Source organism: Phalangium opilio, unplaced genomic scaffold, assembly GCF_054372755.1.
Source record: "Phalangium opilio isolate 3A_F unplaced genomic scaffold, DU_Popi_V2 ptg000113l_1, whole genome shotgun sequence".
NCBI classification, from domain to species: domain Eukaryota; kingdom Metazoa; phylum Arthropoda; class Arachnida; order Opiliones; family Phalangiidae; genus Phalangium; species Phalangium opilio.
In genome coordinates, this window is record NW_028324209.1 from 4,228,787 (window position 1) to 4,255,607 (window position 26,821).

General features: G+C 37.4%; 2 protein-coding genes across 2 annotated transcripts in view; one reads left to right on the top strand and one right to left on the bottom strand.

The window, feature by feature from the left end:
* LOC149623438 (fibroblast growth factor receptor-like 1) overlaps positions 1-26,821 on the bottom strand; it is a 52,743-nt gene that overhangs the window by 14,671 nt on the left and 11,251 nt on the right. The window lies entirely within an intron of this gene.
* The window catches only part of LOC149623439 (GTP-binding protein 2), a 96,784-nt gene that overhangs the window by 13,002 nt on the left and 56,961 nt on the right, over positions 1-26,821 (top strand). The gene's annotated exons all lie outside the window — the stretch shown is intronic.

Genomic DNA, 26,821 nt, shown 5'->3' on the forward strand with positions numbered 1-26,821 from the left:
TCTCTGAGCAAAAGAAGAGAAGAAGGGTGTTTGGGAAACACACCATATTGAGGGTCATGATTGCCACCAGCTAGATCGAGGAAAGGAAAATGGTCAAAGAATGCCAACAATCCAAGATTAGTTGGAAAAAATGACTCGAGTAGGAGGCGAAATTGCGCTCAAACAAGATCAGAATTTTTGCACAAGCTCCTTTTAGTTTGAGCTTTCTTCTTCTGTTCTTGGTAAAAGTTTTTTTTCTTTATTTTTCTTTGGTTCTTACCGAGTTTTATTCTGTGCAAGTTTTCTATTGCTCCAATAGATACGTGAATCTATTTATTTCACCGTTGAGTGCTTAATTGGTTAGTTTAACCAGATCTAGATTTTGAGTCGAAAATCTTCCATGATATTTTGACGTCCGTGCCATTGTTTTCGAGTTAAGATTGTTCAAAGTATTTTACAAATGAAAAGAACCCTTAAATTTATTTATTATTATTGGTAGAATTCAATGCATTCTATATATTCTTCTCAAGAATGGCTGGTTAACAACAAGTATATTAGGCCAAGTCCACCCTTTAATATTAAGCATTGATTTTTCTATTTAGTTCCTTATATACCAGCATAAGTTTATAATGCCTCTAAGTACACAAATATGGGTTAAAACTGGGCATCTCCCGCAGGCTACTGTGACGTCAGAACTCGTATAGCGCTAAGATTTGAAGAGAGAAAATTTTGAAACTTCTGTCGCGGTGCAGCCACCAAGCGGTCGAGACGATTTCTAAATGGGTCGAGATTTTTACGTTTCGTATAGGCAGGCATTGGGGGGAACGAATTTTACTTAAGCAACCCCAAATCCCTCTCTCTCTCTCTCTCTCGTAAGATAGAGGCGGTTTCAGTCCTGAAACATTCTAAAAGGGATAAAAGAAACGCTAGGCTAGGCAGTTCAGTTTTGTATTGAAGTTGAGGTGATAAATGATATGGAGAGACTATAGGGTTTCATTGAAGGGAGCCAGACAAACACTATAGAGCTATTTCAGTGGGGGAAAAATTTCGTCTGCTACGAAAATTGGGCCTGCCTTTGAGTGTAGGGGCGGCCATTTTATGAGGGTTTTCTCTATGGGCAAATAGCATTGGTGACGTAGCCATTACCCCCTCTGAAATAGCTCTATTGCCATAGGAGTAGCAGCCATTTCTCTACTTAGAGGCATGATAAACTTATGATACCAGTAAGAGATGTTATTATTTTGTTGTTGTTTTTTTACGACTAGGAATTGATTCAAGTGTTTCTCTAAGGAGTTACTTCTCGGTATAGCTAGTAGTAACGTTTTAGTCTGGAAATATATGTTTGTTTTTTGCTGAGCAAACCAGATTTGTAAAGCAATTTGTTTAATATTAAGGACCATCTGCGTAGGCTTTTATTTCTCTGCGGTATTTTGTTTACCTTGTGTTTTTGTCGATGGTACATTTCGGATTTTTTTATTTTTGTTTCGTAAGTGGGAGTGCCATTGAAGGAATAACTTGTTTTAAATGACCAACAAAAGTATATGGCAATATTTTCATCAAATCGACAAAATTCTTTTGGGAAATCTTAAATTTAATTTAAAGGTTTATTTTCTGTTTTTAATCGGAGCATCATGTCACGTGTTAGGAGAAGAATCTCGTGGCACGTGAATTTTTATTCCCACGTGCTTTTCATCTTTTAATTTATTATATTCTTGTTTTTGAAAGGAAAGTTAATTTGTTTACTTTACTTGGGCAACTCTTAAATCTACTTTCGCTCAAATAAATAGGATAGGATAAATCACTCCGAGTTAAGCTTTTCATTAATTGAAGATCCAAAATTAACGCCACGTTGAATTTAAACCCTTAATCTCATAATCCCATTTTGAGGATCTATCAAACCCACTAGAAAATTAATTTAAACCACTCCCCAAAACATAGTAATCAAGGGCCGCTTTTCGTAAACAAGTTAATAATAACAATCATTAATTAACTGTACACTCTGCACTCGAGTGTTTGTGTGATCGAAGGACGTTTCTTAGGATTAGGTACCCATTTAAGCTTAAGAAAAGAATGAAATTACGTCTTTTTTTTTTTTAATTTATCGCAACGCCTATCTGTACTTATTATAATCGCATTAAGAAAAATAGGCCTCGGTCCAAGGTCTGTATATGCGCAAAAAATTGCACTATTAGGTTGGCTCGTACAGACCCAAAAAATCTCGGTTTTTCGGAGCTAGGCGCGAGAGGTAGAAATATCTCAAAACATACGAAACAAGGCGACGCGTACCGCTTGAGGATTGAGAGGGCGAAGTGTCACGTGTGATGAAAGTGGGGAGAGAGAAATCTTTCGCTAAACGGTTAACGGTTCCTGGCCGATACTTTTGGGGTTTGGGCGCGAAACGGCAAATATCCTCCGCGAGATCTAGAGTCCGAGGCTCCGACAACATACTTCGGGAGTCGTTGTTCCGGGTAAATATACACGAGAACCTCAAGTAAATGATATATGCCTAATAGTTATTTAAGACTACCATTAATATTATTTTTGGCTTTGAAGCTAACGGCCAGTGATTTTGTTTTGACTATAATTTGTCACGTATTAAAATATCCGGTAAGCCTCGGTTTCGGTTTGGGCACCGGTCGATTCAGCTTGTCATGTTTCACGAGATAGAATAATTATAATATTAATAATAATCAATTATAATTATTATAATCAATAGTTTGCACTAATTAATATTCTAGAATAGTTATTGTTATTTTGTACCATGTGCAGGCACCTGAAATAAAACTTTATTCCAACTTCCAAAGTAATTAAACAGTCTGTGAAATAAATGGATTTTATGAAATTTACTGTGCCTATATTTATATTTATTTTTACTCTTATAAACACATTAACCGATCAACTAAAATTCATAATTAAAAAATACTCGCACAAAAATTATTTGTACAACATTTGCACTATAACGCTGTTTCTGAAAAGACTGGATGGCTGACAGACATACGTAAAATATTTTATAAGCCCCTCCGTGCTAGCTTTGTAAACCAACGCGCTGGTTGTCTGGAAAATCGAAAACTCGACGCGCGAAAAGCGCGTATGGGCCCCCCTTGGCCTCGGTCCAATGGTGTCCATTCCACTGTCGAAAACCCTGAATCTAAAAAAATGCATTTTACAAATCCTGCTTTCGAAGTCTGATCTGTTGTTTATTTCCTCCCAGTTAATGGAATAGATGCGCGAGTTTACAAACATGAATTGACTTAAATTTCTCAACGAATAAATATAACTTTCGTCAGGCATAAGTTTGTCACTGGTTACTGAGAGCTTGTCAGTGACGTAGGTGAAACGTCATAGATTCTCGTAAAGCGACGCCTGGTGAGGCGTTGTCAAAGGCTTAGGACAGACTAGAGAATAAATAGGAAGATGGACTGCAAAATTAACCGAGTGTAGTCAATTCTCGCGTCGTTCTCGAACTAGCTCTCAGTAAGTCTCCAGCATTATGAAGCAAGGTGGAACATATCTTTGAAAAATATGGTCCAATATATCGGAGAGAATTGACTATATTCCTTATAAAATAGTAAAGCCCACGCGTTAAGCCTTTGTTTCTATTAATTCTCTTTGAACAAACACCGAAGGAAAAAGGATTAAATAGAAACGGGCTCCGCCGAAGGCTTAAAATCTTGAAACCTTCCTCCTCCATTCGCGTCTCTCTTGCGGCTCAGTTTCACCAGTTTCGCTTTGTGAATAATTTTCGCAAGGTCTTTAAGCCTTTTCCTCTTTCACACAAGCCCTTTTAGAAGTTTTGCCAGGGAATCTAGAAGTCTCTGTTTCTCCACTGATAATATTCCGAGCTGGGAACGGATGAGGTTTGGCTGGGGGAAGACCTCTCTTTTAAAAGGACTTATTCACGCGTGATGTTGTTGTCTTTTGCTCTTTATTGAGACCACAAGTTTAAAATATATGTTCCATAAGTATGACGCTTCCTATACTTTACTAATGCTAGAGACTTACTGAGAGCTATTTGGAGAACGACAAGCGAGAATTGAAGTCCTACATTCGGTTAGTTTTACAGTCCATCTTCCTATTTAGTCTGCGTTACCAAGTCTTTGACAGCGCCTCACCAGGCGTCGCTTTGTGAGAATCTATGACGTTTCACCTACGTCACTTCATGACAAGCTCTCAGTAACGAGTAACAAACTTATGGAACATAACTTATGTTGAGACGCATAGACTTGTCATAAAATTGGGAGGAGGATTGTATAAAGAAATGGATAACACGGGCAATATGTTTTTGATATCAAAAGGTTGATAACAATGTGATATCAAAAGGTTGATAACAATGTGAGGAGACAGTTAAATTAAGTGACAATTATAATTAATGTAGATTTGTCACTGGCGTATAATTTAACTATTGTTGTATATATATATATGTGTTGAGTTATTTCTGCATGGCGCGTGTCTTTTGATGATTTTGCGTATGATATGGAAGGCTTTTGAAATGCTAAGGGAATTTGGAATTAATATTTGAAGGCGAAGCTTACATTCGCTGATAAGATAATTTGATGCGCGACTGTAACGATGTTATGACGTATTTATTTCGAACTATTCCTAGGATATACTCGCTTATTATGAGCAGACTCCAGTACTCGTTCAATTTAATTAATTAAACTTCATCAAACACGCAATTTGCAATTAATTTAACAACAAAGACTCACTGCTTTATATTTATCTAATATATTTTAATCTCTAACTTAGATGTACCTTGTATAATCGTATTTTATTTACATTTAAAATTCTACCTCTAGAAAATTATTGATTTTTGGATTATACATAATCCTTCTTTCCACAAAGCTTCAAAAGTATTACTCTAATTTGGTAATGTTCAGGTTTAACCCATTTTCTCTCTTGAGAATCCCGGACTTAGCGGTTGCTATTCTTATGGTAAATAGTACATAAACCAGGTCAAATGCTAAAACCCTCGCCTTAAAACTTAAGATAAGTGTTCCAGGCTGCTAAATTATGCTTTCAGGATTATGAGATTTCTTTCCAACAATCCCTATGGTATTCTTAAGCTTCTCTGCAAAGTGTTTTTCTTGTCTTTTTGACAAACCTTGCGTGGCAATTACGTACGCACCGAAAAGACTTGGAACTCGATATAAAATGCTTAGAAAGCATTCAAATAATGAGTTTATAGTTTTTTTTTGTATACAGGGTGTTAAGGACAACGTGTCGCAATTTACCTTGGTTCCTATTTCTCCATCTTTCAAAAATGCACCACAATAACATGAAATTGATTGATAAAGTTGTTTTGGAAATTATTTTTAAATTCTTTACTTTCAGGGAAAATTTTTGTTATCGTGGCCAGTAATGGACGTGGTATTCGACTTAGTGCATTGCTATTTTTGACCTATTCTGGTCCACACCCTGTATACTATCGCCATAAGAGCTTTCGTGACAATTCATTATGGTACGGGTTTGTCAAAAATAGAATCGTATTCCTTTGCACCTTTCCAGTTTAATGGTGAGGTCAGCCGAAAACAGGGGCAGAAAATATTACCGGTATCGGCTCGGGAAAAAGCATGTTTCTTACTTTTGCCGAACTAACCATCGTCTGCTTATAAAAAAGACAGATATAAATATCAGAATGAGCCGGTAATGAGAGCGTTAGGCGAGGTGTAGTTCACGATGCCATTGAGCCAACGGAAAAATACTTGCTTTTTAATGCATGGAAGACTCGACAACATCTCTAATTTTTTTTGGGGGGGGGCGGTAAAAATTCCCCGTGTCGCTTCTATTTTTTTATGCCTATAGGAGCAAGTATTTATATCAAAAAGCCTGTTGCAACAAAAGTTGTAATAGCTTTAAAAAATTTAGTTTCTCCGGTTCTCTCTCTTTTTTTAATCCAATCCCCCATCATCTCTCGCATTGCATCGCAATGCAAGAAGGAAAAAAAGCAGATGTTATAGAGTTCATTTCATTTAGACTGTTTAGTATACAATCCGCTACTCCGTTTCCCTGTAGCAGCTTTATCTCCCGGTTGGTTCCGCTTTCTCTCTTTCTCTCTCTCTCTCCAAGGAGAAGTACATCTCTTACCCGAAAGGTTCTATTGATCTAAAGGCATCTTCACAAGCGAGTAAGATATTGAGGAAGTGCCAGATTGAAGATGAGTTTGGCATTCACTGAATCCGTGGCGGAGAAGTTTCTGCCCAAAGATATTTACTCTAATGCCATTTTTCCGTGGGGAGTGTCCCTATTAGACAAATCCGTCAGGTGGTGCTAGGCGTCCAATAGGGGTACTTCCCAGTCCTTCATGGGAAATCCTCACGTGTAGTGTCCATTAGGCGCCATTACGGAAACTTAATTCCTGGTATCTTCTTTAATATTGTAGATTAAAACATGGTTCCAATTGATATATTCATTATTTTATACACTCTTTCGATCCCTAACTAATGTATTTCACTTTTAAGTACACTTTAATTATCACTTCAATGAAATTACTCCATAGGGTATCTCTTCCTTCATTTCCTCTTGCTCGAACATTTGCGAATGCGCCTTAGATGGGGAGGATGAACTAGCTATAGGAAGGCCCTTCTGTTTCCTCAATACTTCTCCTACATACCTATCTGTTCTTTCCCTTGGGGTTTTACCGTCTGAAGCATCCCCCCTCCCCATGAGTTTACATGTCCAAAGGTGGACCGTGCCTCAGCTCTACGCGAGGCTTAGCAAACTGTTTCTACCCATGAATTATGGAAAAGCAACCATACCGTATCGTATCGATAGTGGTCTTGGTTTGATACTTTTTTTTTCATCGAAGGATGGTTTAAGGCTAGCGCACACCTAACGTCATCGGACGGACCGCACGGATCGTACGCATCGGATAATTTTCTTCAACTGCGCACACTAAATTCGGAGCATTCGGATTTCCGAACGCGCGTATGAGCAATTGAGCATGCGCGGCGGAATACTCGGGAATTTTCAAAATGCGCGAAATTTCAAACTAGGCTTAACATAGTGGCTATAGTTGTGCGTGTTTTTTTTTTCTAGCAAAATACGCATTTTTTCTGATTTTCCCGGATTAAATTACTAACCGGAAACACCTTTCAACTTGGAATAATGTGGTAAACCTAGAAAAGTTTCCTAATCTTAAAAGAGCGCCATTTTATGTTTCATCAACACATAATCTGAGCATTCGTTAAGCAATTTTTGTCTTAGCTCCGTACGGACCATACGGATTGTATGCCCCTATCGGGAATCCTCGTCGGCATTGCCGACATCCGATACGTACGATGCGGACAGATGAGCGCGTTCTCATTTGAAACAATGGTAATAATAATAAAATCCGATGCGTGCGATACGTGCGGTCCGTCCGATGACGATAGGTGTGCGCTTGCCTTAAGAGGACATTTTTTATGCACTCGAGATTTTTGGATGCTTTACGTTGCAAGTGAATGGGTTTTAATTTGGGGAACCATGAAAATGTTGCCGAGTAATTTAGCAAATGGTGCAGTGGTTTTAATAATTTCAAAACAATTCCACTAAAAACTGTTTTTGTTTTCTGAAGAATTGTTTTTCTCTTTATTCAAACGAAGATTTTCCAGGAATTTGCCTCGTTTCCTGAAACTTTGCTACACCTGACATGAAACCGCGACTTACCAAAGGTTAAGGAAACTTCCTTCTCATTCTCGTATTAAGTTACCTTTCGCTTCCAATTTCACTGCGCAATTTCTTTATGTATACGAGCCGGACGTAAAAATGATTGGCCTATACAATATTCGCTTCCGCGTCTCGGAAGTAGAAAGCCAAGTACTTTGCGTTACAGGGAATATCGTCTACCAATTATGGGTGGTCATTCGATCCATCTTGGCTAAAATTCCCAAATTTCCTCCGAAAAAGGGGGACTAGCATCAAAGTATAAGGGATACCTGCTGATTTCCAGAGAGTCTAGGAAGACCCGGAAGTGAGGTATCAGTTTGCAATCCCTTTAAAAGGCATTGATAAATTAGATATTTATATTAACCGGAAGTATAGGTAGTCACGATTTTTAGAAATACTATTTGAAAAGTAGATTGGTTTATAGCTATAAGATAAACCATTGTTAATCTTTAATCAACTTAATTTACTTTGTTTACTAACATATGCAATGAGATAACCGATATAATAGGCTAAGTTTATTTGATAGCAGTATACTGCTTAGTGGCTTTACATTGGTGAACAATCCTTTTGCCTCTTATTTGTTTTCCCAACTTAATTCAATCCCATAGCATTTGAAAGTTTTAAACCCTTTTCTAAGCATTATTATCTATCTCTTGAGGGCTTATAAATTCTCATTTTACGCTTTGAATAGTTTGAATACCTTCGGGGAATTTTGCCTTTTGATATATTCGGTTTCTCTGTTGTTTGATTTGGAACGCACACGCTCCGTATCGTAGTTTCGCGCCTAATCGCTTTATATTATATGAAGGAATTCAATGTGGTACGCTGCTTTTAATATAGCATTAGTCACGAGACTAATTGAATAGTCTAAGACTAACACCCTTAATTAACGCGTATACCTGTAGGTAAATCGTGACGCTTTGTTACTGTGGTCCAATGTCGTTCTTGAAGATAACATTTAAAGTCTACTTCCCTTCGCTAGATTCCGTTCGTGTGTTCCAGTTGTTATCTTCTTCCCAAAGACAATACCAACTAGAAATTTATTTAAATGAAGAAGGAATGACTAACCTTTAATTCAGTCTTCATTCAGCGAATATACATCTCTTAAATTAATTTTTAATGATGTTCATGATAGGTATGAGGAAATATACGAATGTCTTGTTTACCTCAGTTGCATTGTTTACTTATATACGTGATGGTATATGAAGAGTCTGTTTACGTTTCTATCAGCTCATATTTTTTTAACTACGTTGTTATAGTAACCAATTTTATGTCTGTCTAGTTATAGTTTAAACTCTGAGTAATCATTTATCGTTTTCCAAATCGCCATATGTTCACTGCAATTACCTTCCAATTATAACACGCGCTATGTAGTTAGGTATTCTACGTGCCACTATACACGCGCTGCCAGTTTTGGTCTGATGGTTTAGATTAAGTATTTAGGCTAATCCGTATGCTGCATAGCGGTAGTTTCAAATGTCACATCCTTCTCCGAAGAGAGATAACAGATAAGGAAGGCTACATCGCTCCAAAGTATACAGAAATGTTCTAAGCCTTGTCCTTCAGACGTCCCTTTAAGTCCATATGGGATTTGGTTTTAAGCTCCTTTCCGCGTTTCAAACCCTTTAATTAAAATTTGATTTAAGTTTAGCGAAGAGAGTACGTCGATCTTTTAACTCTTAAGTTGTTACGCTATTTAAGTATTTATTGCTAAGGTATAATGCGGTTTCATGGTCGGAATTAGAGTGTTTTGCCAGCGTATACTAGGCCTAAAAGATTCAGAATTTATTTTAAAGTGATCTTGTGGCGTTTGATGTATTGAACACGCTCATTTAGCTCAAAGATAATTGTCGACGTAAATAAACTTATTTAATTTTCATTACCATAGTGATTTAGTTACTGAAGTTTTGTTATATTCCCAATTAAAATTATTGCATTATCATATGGGGTTTCAAATAAAACGTAGACCTCTTTATTGCTAAGCCTATTTTATGTTCTCTTAAAAATAATGAGCCATAATCCCCAGGAAACGTCTATTTATTTAAAACCAAATATTAATTTCCCTTGGAAGTAGAAACGGCTTTAGGAAGTTATAAGAGAACTCTAACTTAAAATTTCTCTAGCGGCCTTTTGACAACAAAGAAAGAAGATACGAAATGATTATAAGCCTAAAAAATAGGCTTAAAACTTAAAAACAAATCCAGTAGTTCCAAGTAGTTTTCAGTATCCATAGCAACGGGCGGAAAGCAAAGTGTACCAATGGTGTAATCGCGGACCTATTGTAGATAATCTCGTCGAAATCGAGCGAAATCCCTTTTGAGAAAAGCTTTCCCCGTACAGAAAGGAAGTAAACCCAAGCGAGAGAAAAAGAAAAAGATAAAAAAAAAATCTTGTCCCTTCCTTTTAGCTAATTTTCAGGCAAAGGCCCTTACCTTTTAAGGCTAAATTCCTTCCCACGAGTCGTTGAGTTCGTTTCAACTACCGATTTCAATGCAGTTAAATCTAGCCTTGAACATTTAATACCTAGAGATACTATGTAAGGCGTACCTTCTTATGTACGGCTCGCTTCGAGTGAAATAACAACGTGAAGAATAAATTAAATTGTCTAAAGAATATTCAACTTCACGAATGGGGAAATAAGTTACTTTTAGATTAGTCTATTCGGAGTGTTGCTCCGTAGCACCGTGTTTAAACTTTATGAATATTTCTGGTTCATTTACAAGACTCTTCACGATGTGCGTCTCGTATATTTTTGGAACTATTTTTTTCAGACAGAAAAATGCCTCAGGCAATCATACTGTCTTAGAAAATGCGCATTCTTTACGAGCATTATAGATAGCTTGGTTTGTTAAAGGAAATTTTGGGAAAACAATACGCAATAATTTAATAATAATAATAATACTAAAAGTACACTTTCCAGCAGGATTGAAGAGAGAGATTTTTACTCTTAACGGGGGGTCAATATTCATTGAAGAATGGAGTGCGTTCAAGTTAACACTCTTAGCTGCGCAAAGGGGATATAAATACGCTCGGACAGAAGCCGAAATGAATAGAACAGACTCGTGCATCCCGGGGTAATCCCCATCTATTTTCACCCCTCCCCTGCCCACCTGCTCATCCTAACCTAGCTCTATTCTCCGTACTATTCCTAGTTCATTATCAGCTTGTTACGGTAAACTGCTCCGACCCTATGCCCCCGTCTACGCCTCTTTTTGCTCTATCTCGTTCGCGATTGGAAAGTTAATAGAGAAATCCAAGGGGATAGAGAGAGAGAGATACTGGATAAGATGAAGCAATAAAGACCAAGTCTCATAAAAAATTCAACCTTTCCATAGTCAAAGTTTTGTCATACCGATAAAAGTTTGAAATGATACTGTAATCAATTCTCAGAAGTGTATGGGTATAAACTGACCTAAAAGTTAAACATTGTAGGCCTATATTCTAGTCAGTCCGATGATGTAACGTTATAATATTCTGTGAAACTGTTATCTCATTTTAATATTCTTCGATCAGTTTATAGTTGTAGATAAGTTTAGGACTAGTTCTTGATCCAACTTTTTAACATTTCGCGATAGTTTTCCTTTAAGACCATTCTAGGCCTCTTTTAAGCCTTTGCGACTATTACACCTTTAGATCTAAACATCCTATAGTATAGGAAGTGGGGACAATTCGGATCTGGCCCTTTCATCGCCACCGCTTTCTTCTTCCGTTTCCCCTTCTTCCCACTTCCCCATGCACTTCCGATTTCATCGAACGGAGAATCTTTCTGAGGGAAGAATTTGGACCCTCTCGCGCTCCCTCTCACTCGTCCCGCGTATATATATTTCTCTATAGAAAAGGGGATTGGATAGTCCAAAGGGACCCATTGCTACAGGGGCTCTGGAGAGCCTAGTTTATTTTTTTTATATGTCAACCCAGTACTCTTCCCTCGATGTCGTATGTTCTAATAAGCGAACGCTAAAAAGAGGGGGAATTTCTGGAGAGGATGGATCAGTAGGCCTAATTTTTTAGGCCTTAGTCTTTGGGGTAAACTATATGGAAAAGGGGTTTCCATGGTTACCAGAGGGTTCGAGATACGGGAGTATAGTAAGGGGAAGGTATTCCCTTGGTTTTTAATTATGGCCATGATTAAATTGTATAGGGACCGTTAACTACGTCGAAGGTATTATAAATGTGTATCGACGCGTAAGAAAGGTATGGTGCTTATCTTTCGATCATATTTTAAAGTTCCCGTAATTACTTTGGCCTCATCCGAAGGGACAGATACTAAAATGGCTTGAAGGCAACGCAGCCAACTAATTATACCCGCTTTTGCCAATCGTTCGAGTCTAAGAGGAATTTAGTTGCCAGTCGGATGTTAATTCGAAAGTAAGCTAATGAAAGTTTAGAAATTAGGCTTAACAACGTATCGTGAAACTAGGATTAAAAGTAGTTTAGAAACGATTTTGACTTGAAAGTATTGGAAAGTTAATTTATACAGAGTTGCTAATTAGTTTCTCCCAATGCTCTTAGGAGTTTCTCTTGAAATAAGAAAAGTTGTTTTCAAATTAACGGGAAATTAATGAGATTCAATATAAAGATTGAATAATTTATAATGAATTAAGACTGGCTTACTTTAAATTTATTTTCGAACTATATTTTCGAAATATTTTAAATTTTGAAAATAGCAAAAAATTTTTATAGAAGTGGATCTTAATAACTGAGAAACCTGTTTTAATCGGCGGCCATATTGGAAAATGACGAATAGATAAGTTACAATAATTGCCGCATTTACGAATGTATATAGTATCACGTGTGGAGTAAAGTTAGAGTGGGTTGCAACGATGCCCAAGGCCTACTAATTGGGTTTTGTCTTTCCTGATGCTCTTCAAAGAAAGCCTTCCTCTCTTTAGATCTCTCCAGTTCTCTATCCCCTTGGTTCCTTAATATCTGAAAAAGGGCGCGACTAGGGAATTATAAGGGCTTTGTCAAGCTCACTTTGCAGGCCTGGCTAAGGGTTAAGGGCTTAGTTAAGAATCTACCCAATGAGATTTCCTGCCAACTCAGATTGGCCTTAGGGTATGCTATACCATATACGTTAGTTTTTTTCTTCTTGGATATCCTCTTGTTATAGAATGAGGAATAAATACAGCTACTTGGAATCATTGTGTCCCCCATATCTCCCACGTTAATTTCTACGCGACTTTTGTAGGCCGGGCTTAATTCTGACGTTTTTCTGTTTAACTGTGGTTTCATTGGTTGGTATGAAACCCAAGGTCAGGCACGCGCAAGGTTTAACGCGAAGTGAATTTCGTCATGCGTAGCTCTTCACGCAAATTCAGCCTAAATACGTTGAGAAAATGGTTACACACTGATTCCTATTATAGCTGTATGTATTCCAGATATACGTTAGACCGTTTTGCTGGAAATTTTTCTTCAAAGGATATCGTTTTTGAAGCTTTTTATTTATTTTACTCTTCTGAGAATCTTTCAGCGAACAAAATGTTATTATAGTTTTATGGGACGTAAAAATTTTAAAGGGACTGCGTTACTTTTAAATCTAAAGGGATGGTGAACCTCGAATTTAACCCCTTCAGACGATTTTATCGTGGTAGAAGAGCTCTGCTATTCCTTTAAGGACAGAATCAGAGAAATAATTTTAATAAATGATAACACAAGCGTTAAAAATTAATAGAAAGCCATCAAATGTTTCGCGTTTAAGTACAAAACAACTTAAAAATTTTACGACGGAATTTATAGGGACCTTTAGTAAGAAACGTTATAGGTAGTCATAGATAAATATTTATCGAACAGTGTTTTTTAAAAAAAATTACTATCACATTGTCTGGAAAATCTGTTGGAAAAATTCGTGACGTTAATAATGTCAAAGTTCTGATAATTCTGGCGCTATAAAGTATGGAATAACGTCTACTAAAAAATATTATGTATTCAAAGAGTAAACTTAAACAAAGATGGCTAAATTGCTTAGGACATTATTCCAGCTAACGGAGTTTTCCCGTTTAAATTTTACGATACGCTAGACGGACATTAATCTTCATATAAACAAGGAAGTTATGATTATGTAATATTATTAGCTGCGTGTGTGAGCGCAATAACTGTGAACTCTCTTTTTCAATTCGATGACGTATGGTGTTAGACACGCAATCTATACGTAAACGATATACAATTGTATCCAACTTTTTCTTTCCCAATAGGAGCTCATAACTTATAGCCTGTGTTTTTTAAACCAGTTCCTCGCCAAACTTGTTTTTCGTGTATTCTATCGCCACAAACATACATACACACAAACAAACGCAGACACCAAAAACTTCGATTCTAAAAGCTACGTTGCGGTTATATAATCAGGCGTGTAGATATAAAAAATGGTTTTAGTCAAGTTAGCGCCTTGCTAGACGGTGATATAGGCGTTCCCATCCAGCCTCTTTAAAAATGGCCAGGCATTCAGCTAGCCAAGGCTAAAGTTATAGGTCTCCCAAAGGAAAAACGTATATTGTGAGGGTATTAATGTTTAAGAGGAGGTTAAAGGTCGGGGATTGGGCCGGCCAAAAGTATCGATTACGTCAGGGAATGACCTCCCTATAGGCTGTTACGGGGCCGAGACCGCTTTTCTTGTGGTCAATATTTGAGTTTTTCTTACTTTTTTCGGTTCGTTCTGGTCTCTAACGCTGGTTGGGAACCAACAGCCTAGATGCGTCTAAGGTTTGTTTAGTGACTGGCTAGGAGGATTTAACGTTCGGTTGGAGATGAAATAATCCCTACGTTTATTAGTCTAGTGATTGGATGCTTGCTTTGTGGAAGCTTACACTTACCAAGGTCACTCTCTACAAAGTTTCCTTTATTTGGTCAAGAAGTTTAGTTTCAATGGATGGATCTGTGATGACACTCTTTAAGCCTTACCGTAATTATTTACACTTGGGCACTATACTGAGTTACGATGTAACTTGGTAAATTTAATTGTGTATTTAGTTAACCGTTGAAATAGAGGGCAATGTTTCGTGAGCCGAATTAAGAAATTCCAGTCTTTGGACGACGTGGATAATTTGGGAGACTTGGAAATATATAAATGAAATATTGACGATGGAAATAGACTGGTTGTCGGTGCAACGTAACACCTTGTCTAATATATGCCATAATTTAACCTACAACGTCATATTTTGTCAGAATGTCTGACACTTATCATTAGAATAACTCTCAGTGAACCAAATTTTCCCAAATATGCTACTCCATATGTTAACATCCGTCTTTGTAAAAGGGTATTAAAAAGGTAGCCCATATTAGTCTCAATTTATCACGCTACATTACCCTTTCAAAACCGACTCCTTGAAAGCAAACCCGTCATGTCAGAGAAATGGTAGAATATTCCAAAAAAAGGCCACTCTTATGGCCATGACTATGAACATGTGCCACACTAATGATACCACCTGAATGATTTTTCACCTCCTCGTTCATGAAGGTATCGATACTCCTTGTAAGTAATAATAGAAGTAAAAAAGTGTAGCTGCCCTTCTCCCAACCCCGTTAGTTCCTGAATGGCTCGCGTCTTATGTTTCATTGAGAAAATGGAGTCCGATATTATATTTCTCGGCAAATTGATTTTGGAAGTCGACTGTTCGGGTGATTACGGCTTGAGAAATGTGTTCTATCTTCATTTTTTTCTCGGGAACTTTAGCTCTAAGGTCTCTTCTTCTTCTCTTCACGCGCCTTTTATCCTTATTCCTTCTCTAGTATAGCGGCACTAGCTAGCTAGGACTTGGTCGCTTTCATTGTTAGCTTACTGGAGGTCTATTGCTTTCCTCTCTCTCTCTCTCTCTCTCTCTCTCTCTCTCTCTCTCTCTCTCTCTCTCTCTCTCTCTCTCTCTCTCTCTCTCTCTCTCTCTCTCTCTCTCTCTCAACCAAAAGAAGAAGTGGAAGAAAGAATATGGAACAAAGAGAAGAAAAAAAATCTCTTGGATGAGAAACAAGATGGCCCAGGCATAAAGCGCACTTTTCTCCCAGAATATGTCACCCCGAAATTAGTTAAATCTAAGTTTGGTATTTGAATGCGCATAGATATTAATCGATAGAAGATGTATACTAATTGTTAATAATTGTAAATCAGTAGTAACACAAGTTCGTAAGATGGGTTCCATAAGTTTGTCACTGGTTACTGAGAGCTTGTCATGAAGTGACGTGGGTCATAGATTCTCGTAAAGCAACGCCTGGTGAGGCGCAGTCACTATCCATTAGTTTAGCGTCATGGAACTATGAAACTTTGATTCTAAAATTGTTGTATCAATCCCAAAGTTGCTTGTAATTGTAAATCATATCCTGAGTAAACCTGCTCTAAACTTTTCTATTCCTTCCAATGTTGAACGATACTTCTGTACAACATTTACCTCGTGACAATCTAAAATACATGATATCCTCACAGGTACCACGATTTTAGACGGACCAAAAAGAGTCTAGTGAGGTCGTCATCGCGCGAGAAACGTCTATTCATTTCCTCCACGCTCTTGTTCTTCTACTTATTTTTATTTAAGACCCGCTGTAGCTAGTGGCGTACCATACCGTCCACCTATCCTCCTTTTTTTATGACTTTCCTTATACTCTCCCCCAAGTTCTCTTTTTCATCTGACTTAGAGAGTTAAGTAGTTGTGTTTTCTGGGGTATTCGAGTTTCTTCCTATTAGAAATGATCCGGAATGGAATTTAATGAAACGGACGTGTCACATTTCTTTTAAAGATGATTTCCCTCCTCCCCTCCCCAACTCCTCGCCTCCTTCCGTTTCGTTCTCCATCCTTTGGAAAAAAGGCGGGAAAAAGACCCATTTTGGGGGGAATTTATGGCGGGAAACGAGGTTTTGGCTGTCGATTTTTTGTCATTTTCTTGGGTGTTTAAATTGGATAGTTTCGAGGTTGTATTGAACTGGGTTTTTTTTTTTTTTTTGGCTGATGCGGTAAATTGGATGTGTTTCATACAGAGGACGTCAATTGGGGTTCGTTAAATTGCCCTATTTTTTATATATATTTATTATGAAATACAGCGTGAAAAAATTTAGACAAATGTCTGAAAACCGCAATAACGACGGAAGAAATAGGTATGGTTAACCGCAGACGTACGAAACACTTAAGTAAGCAACACCGTCACCAGTAATTTTCAATTATCATCTAAATTAGATATTATAATTACAGATAATATACAAAATTAACAAAGAAGGGATTAGTGTTGAAAGGATAAATTTCAAACCACAAAAATGTTTTAAAAAGCCCATTAACTCTTTTCAACAGGCATTCATACCCCATTTATATTGAATTCTGCAACCAATACAATATAAAAAGGGTTTTTTTTTTTATTTAAAAATAATAATAATAAAAAAATGTGCGCTATAAACCACTGGCTATGTTGCATCGCATTTTTATCGGTTGATGGAAAAACGACTCTTTATTTCGTGTAAAACCGAAAAAAGCAATATTTCATATTAATCGCCATTCCTCGCGTGTTTACCCTTGAGATATATGCGCTAGAAGTAAATTAACATAAAATTATAGGAAGTATGAATTTGATCAAGAGTAAATCAACCGCGGGAGTAAGAATTTCAATCGGTATATTGCACACCGAACTAGGGGGACTAGTGGAAACACGTGATCATTGTTAAAGAAGTAAGGGATAACAAAACTACAAGGAAGACTGAATGGCTCCTCTCTCTCTCTCTCTCTGTTGCGCAGAACAATGCGCAGACAAACTGTGTTAATTCTTCGCTTTTATAATATGTATGAAAGGGGAGGTCCTTCGAGAGAAACTGTAACAGACGTGCCATCTTTGACGTTTATCATCGCGTGCCCACTCTTCGAAATAAGAATTTATTTCCAAACTGGTCATCCGGACTTCTTACCCCTGGTGTCTTGAATAATTAAAGGACCAGTTCCCCTTGCCCTCTGTATTTAAGTTTGAATTTTTAAAGTAGTCCCTGGGACCAGTGAGAATCGGGGTTTGAATTTTAAAAGATGTTCCAACGAATTAATAAACTAGTTTTGGACTTGCAGACCTATTTCAAAACCTGCACGTGACGTCCGGCTCGCGAACCATGATGGCGTCACTCTACCACGTGACCTTTTGTGTACATTCGAACAAGCTGATTAAGCCCCAACGATACGAGTACTTCTAAATTATCAACTTCCAACGCGATACATTTAGGAAAAACTTTCTAAAAACGCGGGAAAAAAATTGGCGGTAAAAATTCTCTATCCTGAGCTGGCTCTCTCTCTTTCTGAGTCTTCTCCCGCTATTAATACTTTAAATCGCTGGTCCCCTCTAAACATTAATCGTATATAAGCGGAGAGGGAGGGGAGGGAAGGTTTGGTGGTATAGTTAATGGGTACCCCCTGAACAAAAACTAAGGCAAAACAAATATATCTTGTTAGGAGCGGTCGGCGAAACGAGCCTAGCAAAAATAAGTACCTCAATAAAATACACTCAGCCTTAAAACTCCGTTTGAATATAAACGGTCTCATTTACAATATATATACGAAATATGGAAAACTAGAGCTAGCTATAAGAGTGAATTACGAGTTTGGGGCTCAGAGTGAATAAAATTGTTGTAACTCCAATATGTTTTAGTTACGTTTTGAGAATAATAATTTGTTTCTTTGCTTTCGTATTAATTACAGCTATAACTAAGTTAAGTGTTGGGAAATTAACTTCGTTTCCGTTGGGTGAATGTTTAAGATATGCTTACGCAATTTATTGCTGAATTTTTAATCGCGTATGCCCCTGTATTACCTTTCTCGTTTTGAAGTAAGATTTCTCGTCATCATCTCACGTGCTGCATGCAATTTTAAAGTTTTTAAATTATCGCCACGCCTCGTGTGAGAATTAGTAAAGATTATCTAAATATTTTCTAACAAGGAGAAACTTTCTTACAAAGTTGTCTTTCTCTGATAATAGTACTTAATGAATTTGCAAGTATTTCTCAAAGATATTGAATTGAGTTACAATGATTTTGCTCCGAACTGAGATAAAAATGGGTGGGTTGTCTTTAAAAATAGAATTATCTCTCATGGCGTAACGTCGATATTTATTGAGTATTTTTTTTTTCTTTTGGGTATTCGAATGATGATGTACGACTAGAATATTTAAAAAGAAATTCGTTGCCGTCCTCTCTCTCTCTCTCTCTCTCTCTCTCTCTTGGAAGAGAGAAAATATGAAGAAAGAAATGTTCAATGCTCGATTTTCACTGAACAAAAATAGCGCGATTTTAGCCTTTTGCCTCAAAAAAAGTTTAAAATATATTGTTGCTTCTATTTTTGCTATGACTCTGTCTCGTGATCCGTTTCTATTCTCGCGATCTCTGTTTCACTATGAATTTTTTCACGTGGGTATAAATAGACCAATCAGGAGACATTAGAACTGACGTCATTGGAGAAAGTAATTCCTTAGGTTTGACTAAAGTAAAATATCATTGACTGTTGTATATAATTTAAACTACGGTCAGCTGTAAGTTTTTGACGCGTTAGAATTGCACTATTTTTGTCCAGTGAGAATCCGGCTTAAGAATTTTTACATCTAGTAAAACGTCCAGTGATAAGGGGTTTTTATGTGCTCTGTCTTCGCATTTTTTATGCTTAGAATTTATCGTAATGTCTTTGACCGATGTCGGTATAGGGACGAGCCCGGGACCTTTTATATAGATTTGGAATGGTAATGGATTTGAACACGCACCCTCTACACTACTCTTTGCCTATTTTAATGGCCTGCTCCGAAAAAGGCTTCGTAGTCTAAGAATAGAAACAAGTTGGAAACATTTGAGAGTAAACCTTAGTTTCTCATCGTTCAAACCATCATAGCTATTCGACTTTTAATGGTTCGGGAAATGGATAGTGTGCGGAAAAGTGTTGCCAGTCTTTTGCGAGTGCAATTTAACCGACTGGAAAGCTAGTAGTTCTCTTTGATTCAGTGATCATTCAGTTCCAAACCTGCAAGAGAAGCTCTCACAAATTACTGTCAAAGGCTTTGTAGTAGTAGGATAAATAGGAAGATGGAAGTCCTGCTAAGCCGAGATAGTCAATTCTCGCGTCGATCTCGAACTAGCTCTCAGTAAGCCTTTAGCATTACGAAGTATAGGTAGTGTCATTCATAACTTATAAACTTATGCTATGCTAAAACAATATCGAAAACTGATTCCAGTACAAAATATTCCTTACTCCTATTTTATCTACTCTTGGTCTGCGGTAATACAAGTGTTAATTAGCCACGATTTCGTTCACTTTATAAAAATCAATAACCTACTCCTCGACTGTTAAATTTCAAAAGACTCGTTTGACATTTAAGCCAAGCGCTGTCTCTCTCTCTCTCTCTTGGCTGGATTGTAGTTTGCTTATTTTTAATTAGCCCGAATTGAAGAGCACCGACTCTCCAATTAGAATGTCTTAAATTTTAAATCCCCTTAAGGGTTACTACTCCTGTAATATACAATCTCAAACGATGCTATAACAATATCTTTCGTTTTCACCCCAAAAAGTACCTCGAGGCAGTTTCACATGCAGCAAAAAACTTAGAAAAACAGTTTGAGGTAGATGGTTTCCTATCAAAATAGCTGTACAGAAAGATGAACAGATGAGGGAGAGGGGATCGTAAGAGGCTGCTGCGTGGATACTGAGGGGTCGGAAACTTGGTTTTTTTATTGTATTTTAATCATATTTGATGTTTCCCTGGATCTTATTTTCTTCTGAACATTATGGCGTTTTCGGTCAAATAATACATCTTTTTTTCTATGATGAAGTGTTCGACCCTTCGCTTGAAAGAAAAGGCGCAGCCATGGGATGATACTTTGAGATCATTTTTCTCGCTCTCTCTATGTTTTTGGAATAATTTTCGGCAGTTTCTTTTTTCCATAACACGGTATAATTTTGCTTCTCGATCCTATTTATTCTCTTATATATTTTGGGAAGCTCAAGATGACGGGACGCGCGGATCTACCTTTCTATCGCTTCGTTCTTTCACTTTTGCAACCTGTTCTGTTCTTGCTTTTAGTTTTTAGAAGTTGGAGGTGGAACTTTGGGATGAATAAAAAATGAGAAAAAGAAGAAGGGAGTAAAGGCTTTTCTGTCATTTATTCTCACGGCGACTCTTCCAAAATTAAGATGCTACGAAAAATAGAGTGAGAGAAAAAAAGGAAAAATATTTTTATATATTAGCGGCGTTACCCAAAATCTTCTTTTCTTTATTTAAAGGGATGGTGAGGTGAATTGTTGAATCATATAGATAAATGTTAATATCTCCAATCTTAACCTGAAAATCGTGGTCCGGAGTGCGAAATGTCATAGCAGGGATACATTTAATTTTAGAAGTAGGAATGGAGAACGATTAGTATTTACTTCAGTCCGACTCATAGCTCAGTATAGAGCCCCTCCCTCTCTCCAACACGTAACAAAAAGTTTAAATTATCTTATTGGCTCACTTAAAGTACGTTTTGATGACGTTGCTGACGGAAACGGCGAAAAATACGTAATTCCTTTTTACCTCTGTCACTATGACCCGCCTCTTCTTTCATTCCCCCCTCCGTCCCTTGGAAGGGGGTCCGGGACTTGGACGCGCGCCCACATTACTCTGTTGTCCATTCCTACTTCCAAAATTAAATCTATCCCTGGTCATAGATATTACATTTTCGCCTCAAAATCGCCCAAAGAACATCCCTCTTAATTTATGCCAGAGTTATCAGAAACACACTGTATATTAAAACTTGGGTTAATTCAGGGTAAGTTTCATCCTCTCTTTAAACCTTGTCTCCAAGAGAGGGAAGGGTATTATGCAAATGAAAGTATTTTCAACGTTTCTACGCATTTTTAATGAAGTAAAAAAAAAAGAAGTTAAAAACCATTTTCATCCTTGGTATAAAAATCCATTTTTATCCCCTTTTACGGAATATTTGATTTTTCTTCGTGTTGGAGCGTGTTTGATTTGCTTTAAATTCAAAATAAGGAGTTTATTTTTGTTTTTTAAACTGCGAATTATCTTTTAAGGTTTTTTTTTTATTATCTTAATACCCTAGGCGTTGATTTACTGGTGAGATTTATTTACTTCCTCGCTGCTACTGCAATTTGTTTAAATTAGTACTTGTTTAAAGTTACAAACAAATTCTTTTGAATATTAAATAGTCTGTAAATTTATTTTTAAAGTGATATGATGAGTGACTGTTGGTGGTAGGTTTGTTGCATCGATGTAGAAACCTCGTGTTGAGATTTAAGGTTTTTTCTTGTGTTTAATTAAACTAATTAAGGTTTTTGAAGTCTGAATAGATTTACGTGTAAAGCTGTTATACAGACCTAAATAGATTTCTTGTAATTAATGAATTTTACAAGTTAATCTAAATAACTTACAGGGAAATGAATTAAAATTTTCATTAATTCAAAACGCGTTAATTAAGGCGATTACATCATTATGAGTTCCATTAATTAGTTAAAATGAATGGTAGTTTCGAGTAAGTTATCTTTTACTTCTCCAACCTCGGATGCATTGTCTAAAATCGATTGACTAAATGAATACTCTGTAGTTCCTAATGATGAAAACTTGTGTTTGTGTTAAAGCTGTTTTCATCTACCAATCAATTAGATAAATAGTAGAGTTTATTTAATTTTCCAAAAGTTTCTCGATGAGTCTAAATATATCATTAGCTTTGAAAAGGTCAAGTAACAAAGCTAATTCAATGCTAAATATTTTGAAATAAGAGATCCTTTTTAAGGTATAATGTTATGTTACCTGAACTTTTCCTTTAAAATTTTGATATTTTGAGCTATATTTAGTATAGACACTGGAATTTGGAGAAATAAGAGAATTTTCTTTTTCACATAATTTAAGTTGTTCTCATTGCTTTTAAGTTTTAAGTTCTGATGTTCCAAAGTTTGTCAAAATTCCGACACCCACGCTTCGAGGATTTGTCCATTCTGGCCCCCTAACATAGTTTATGGACCAAAACCAAAAGGCCTATCGTCTGTCGTCTACCACTGGTGCCGCTACTGTTCATAATACATTTTACAAATCTAAGAATTATTGAAAAAATCACGCTACAACATTTGGAGAAAATCGTTTTAGAGAAATGGATATGGCGGGGCAAACGCGTTTAGATTCTCTTTTCTCTTGGCCATCTTTTGTCCGACCTTTGGTCCAAGATTTGCTTTCAGAATCCATTGGAAAGCTAGCCAGCTCTATGGAAGTGGCTCAATGTCCACAAAAGAAGAAGAAGAAGAAGGAAGCATTGTGGAAAGAGATCTTCTCTTCTCTCGGAATGAGAAATGAACGTTAAGACGCATCCCGCATTTTCCACCAAAAGAGGAAAAACTGGACCCTCGCTAAAGGCAGCTAGCGCACAACATAGGAAGCCAATTCTTGAAACCACCATGATTCTATACTCATCTTTCTAGAGACCTAGACCTTCAGCGCGATGCCACACTTTGGACATATCATTCGTCCAAAAAGCATCGCAGTTGTCTCTGTTGTCAAAAGCTCAAAACTCTTTCGCGCGCTTACCATCAAGGATTATTCGTGTGGTTAGCTTCTGTAAAATACAGGGTGTTTTCCATTCGGACTTGATTGTTAGTCCAAATTTTAAACGTTATTCAACTGGAAGATGCAGATAATACTGTAATTGGTAACAATCAATGCATTCTTAGTGTAGTTCTGATTAACGGTTAGTGAAACAAACAAATCTTAAGTTGAAAATGTTTATACTCCTAATAGGCCAAATTCTAATGGAAGCACTTCTGTCATCTGCTTTAATAAAAGGGGAATTTTCAAGATGCACTTGAGGGCTAGAGAAATTTCCTCCCCGTTTTTTAACTTTAACCGAGCTGCAGGGTTGCCAGTAATTTGTGAAAGCATCTCCTGCAGGTTTTGGAACTGAATGATCACTAAATCAAACAGAACTACAAGCTATGCGGTTGAAGACACTCAAAAATGCGACTGGCAACGCTTGTCCTCACACTATCTATTTCAAATCATAGCGATAAATTCATCGGAAAACTATACTTTCATCACACACCTTGTACACTCTAAAACATCCAGCTTTCGTCCTGAGAGACAACTGCGATGGGTGTCCTGTTTTTCAAAGAAAGGCGAGCGTGCTCGCGAAACCGTTAAAGTTTCAAAGAGGTTGGAAGAGAAAGAAAAGACGCGACTAGAGAAACAAACAGCTAATGCAGTTTTCATCACTCAGCTGGAAACGCGAAACTATCGCTAGTTCCTACGCTCCTAGATCTCATGCACCGCAGCAAGAACGAGGTGTATTACTCTCTACCCCGCGTACCAATTCCATGCCGTGCACGATCATGGTTTCTTCACATAAATGGTTAAACTCCTTATTAGTGCACGCTCGGAACCATTGTTAACCTACATGGAGATTAGTGATCCTATAGTTACTACAACCGTATTTTCACCCACATTATTTCGCCCCAACATAACGGATTGTACATCCCTTTAAGTCTAACTTTACAATACAATTTCGCTTTTTAGTACTACTAAAATAATTGAAGTATATTCCTCCGAGTATGAGGCAGACCTTTCGAGGTGAAAAGGGAACGCAACTGCGAATTTGGTACATCCATAAATGAGTGAAATATTTTTTAACCATTTCTTCGAAGAGCGGTGACCTAGTGTTCTTCTTTGCATTACAAAGTTCTTTGGCTATGGCTCGGTTTCTCCTTATTATACCACTTCGTGCCAAAAAGAAGGGAGAAAAGTTTGTTGCATTATCTTTTTCCTCTTTTTTTCCAACACTCTTGAGCTTCCCGCCCGCGTCCTCCATCACTTTCTCACTATTGCGAAGCGGTAAAGAGAGAAAGTGAGCTTGTAATTGGCCTCTTGCGGTAGCGGAATATAGCGCCCATCCCACCTCTCCCACGCCGCTACAGCCTCCCATTTCTCCTTCATCTCGTATAACTAACAAAAGAATTTTTATGCTTTTAGCCGCTGTTAAATTCCATCACCATCCCGTCCACCTATTGTTCCTGACCATTCTTGGCGTGCGAGGAAATCTTAATAGAGAAGTTAAGAATTCGTTCGTTAATTGCGAAACTCTTTAGAATCGAGAAGTAGTATTGGAAAAAATGTAGTTTCTTCCTCAATACTTAACCTGGCTAATTTACTGCCTGCCATTTCGTCTTTTTATCAAAATTTGCGTGTCTGGAAAAGTTAGCGAAATGGGATCTTACTTTATACGATGTGTGAATCGTAATTGGTGAATTTTAACTTTTTTCTTTTATCCCGCCTGTTGGGGGTTTTCCGATATTACACATTGTTGGCACGTATTTGAATTTATTACCGTTTTGGCCTATTTTCTTGAAGGCTCTTTTGAACAGTTTAGGCTATACCCACTTTTATATTAATTCCAAGAACTAAAATTCCGCGAATCGTTCCTAAGAAATTTAATTAAATGAAAAGGTGCATGCCAGGATTTTCTTTTCTTTTTAATTTTACACGTAATTTTAATTACGGTAAAATTTAAGAAACGGCACCAAAACCCCTGTCCCTGTCCCTGTCCCGGACGCGTCCGCGAAACGAACGCTTACGATAAGAGAGAGAAACCGGTCGCGTCCGCGAAACGTACGCTTACGATGAGAGAGAGAGATCGCTAGCGTACGCGGTGGCGATACGAAGCTCCGCGTAGAGAGAGAACTGCCTGCCTGGTATATTAGTGAGAGGGGGAAGAGGGAGAGGGGGCATCCCGCTCGGAGAGAGAGGAAAGAAAGGTAGTTTAAATCTCGCGGGCTTTTTTGAGTGAAGGGAAGGAAACAAGATGATAATTTTCGTGCACTACTGCACTTTGTGCGCGTGATACATCAGAGATTATGCTGGATGGTTAGGTTAGGTTTCGTAAAATAGAGGGGACGCTTTACGGTCATAGTGATTTCTGGTTTAGGGGATCCAGGATTTTGTTTAAATACATTATTTGATTCGTATGGTTTTTAAAAATTATACTTTAGTGGGGTGCACAATTTAGTTTCATTAATATTATTTGAAATGTGACGTTATTAGAAATTAAAGGGATACACGATTGTGTTTGTATTAGTGAGAGGGGGAAGAGGGAGAGGGGGCATCCCGCTCGGAGAGAGAGGAAAGAAAGGTAGTTTAAATCTCGCGGGCTTTTTTTAGTGAAGGGAAACAAGATGATAATTTTCGTGCACTACTGCACTTTGTGCGCGTGATACATCAGAGATTATGCTGGATGGTTAGGTTAGGTTTCGTAAAATAGAGGGGACGCTTTACGGTCATAGTGATTTCTGGTTTAGGGGATCCAGGATTTTGTTTAAATACATTATTTGATTCGTATGGTTTTTAAAAATTATACTTTAGTGGGGTGCACAATTTAGTTTCATTAATATTATTTGAAATGTGACGTTATTAGAAATTAAAGGGATACACGATTGTGTTTCAGAAATGTTTTTAGTTGTCAACTATACGGGGGGTCACGTGAGCCGTGTAAAATTACTATTAAGGCCCAGCCCTTGGGCCATCTTGTTTTTTTCCTTTTCATTCAAAAGACCGTATTTAATCGTGAATATTTCAAATTGAAAATGCGTATCCATCCACGATATTAAAGAAGTTAGGACCAATTAACGTAATTACTGGTACCTTCTTTACAATTGTAATTTTGGTACAGCCTAGATTTTCATTATTTATGCATGGTACTAATTTCAAATATTCATTATTTTATAAGGTCTTTCGAATGATACGAAAACGTGTACGTAGTTTTCATTAGAGGGGGGGGGGGTTCTGCTGGTTCCTCAGTGTTGCCAACCGTTTATAAGGCAGGAGACTGTAGAGAGAAAGGCTAGCAGTTCAGTTTGGATCAGTCCCCCTTTAGTGAAAACTCTTTATAGATTGAGCCCTTTTTTAATTAATATGTTTGTTAGGGCACATATATATCGCACAATTCAGTTTCAAAATATTTAAATGATAATATCAAGAAGTGATATCTAGTTTATTAGGGAGAAGGTATAAATTCGCCACATTTCCAGCTTTATCTCCAGTCCAAACGTAGCCTGTCCGGAGTTATCCCCGCCTCTAAATTACAACCAGCATCTCATTGGTTCTTGAAAACTCACGTCAGCGCAACGCGAATGACGAAAATTACGTATTTTCCGACTGAGGAGAGGCGAAATAGCCCGGCCTCCTTTTACGTCCCCCCCCCCCCTCTTGTATTTTGAAAGGGGGACTGGGACTATGGCGC